The following is a 571-nucleotide window of genomic DNA, read 5'->3' on the forward strand; positions in this document are numbered from 1 at the left end:
GGAACGGACGGCTGGTAGCCTGAGAAGAAGAGACACGATCTCGTGGACAGGCGGTTGCACGTGCCACGGGCGATGGCGCATCGTCGCCGCGAAGGGAGATCTGTTACGACGAGGAAGGAGGATGTTGGGAGGTAATGCCGACCGTGGGACGTCGCGGCAATCATATCGTATCCCTCTTTTTGTATGGTTGCCACGTGGTGTAGAAAGGTCACTCAAAACCACATGTTCTTCTAACGCCTTTTGCCAGATCAGGCTGCAGTTTGCCGACTTGGTACCGGCCAAAGTTGTTGGAGAAGGTGCGCTTTCTTTACGCCTCTTTCTGGGTGACGGGCAAAGTGGTGTAGTGTTGCCGGTCCCACGTTCGGTCGAGGAGCTTCCCGCGCGACAGAGAACGCCATCGGGGTCCCGTGTACGACGCGCGAGTCGTCGTTGAGCGTGTCTTTTCGCTCGGCTCCTGTATTCGTATGATGCTCGCTCACGGGCCAGCGACTGTCGCCGAATAAGCATTGGTCCTGTAGCGTGAACTATTCTAGTCGGACAGCCCGTGGGAAGCTCGAGTGGGAAGGGTGGG

This window comes from Saprolegnia diclina (assembly GCF_000281045.1).
Source record: "Saprolegnia diclina VS20 unplaced genomic scaffold supercont1.31, whole genome shotgun sequence".
Taxonomy (NCBI): domain Eukaryota; phylum Oomycota; class Saprolegniomycetes; order Saprolegniales; family Saprolegniaceae; genus Saprolegnia; species Saprolegnia diclina.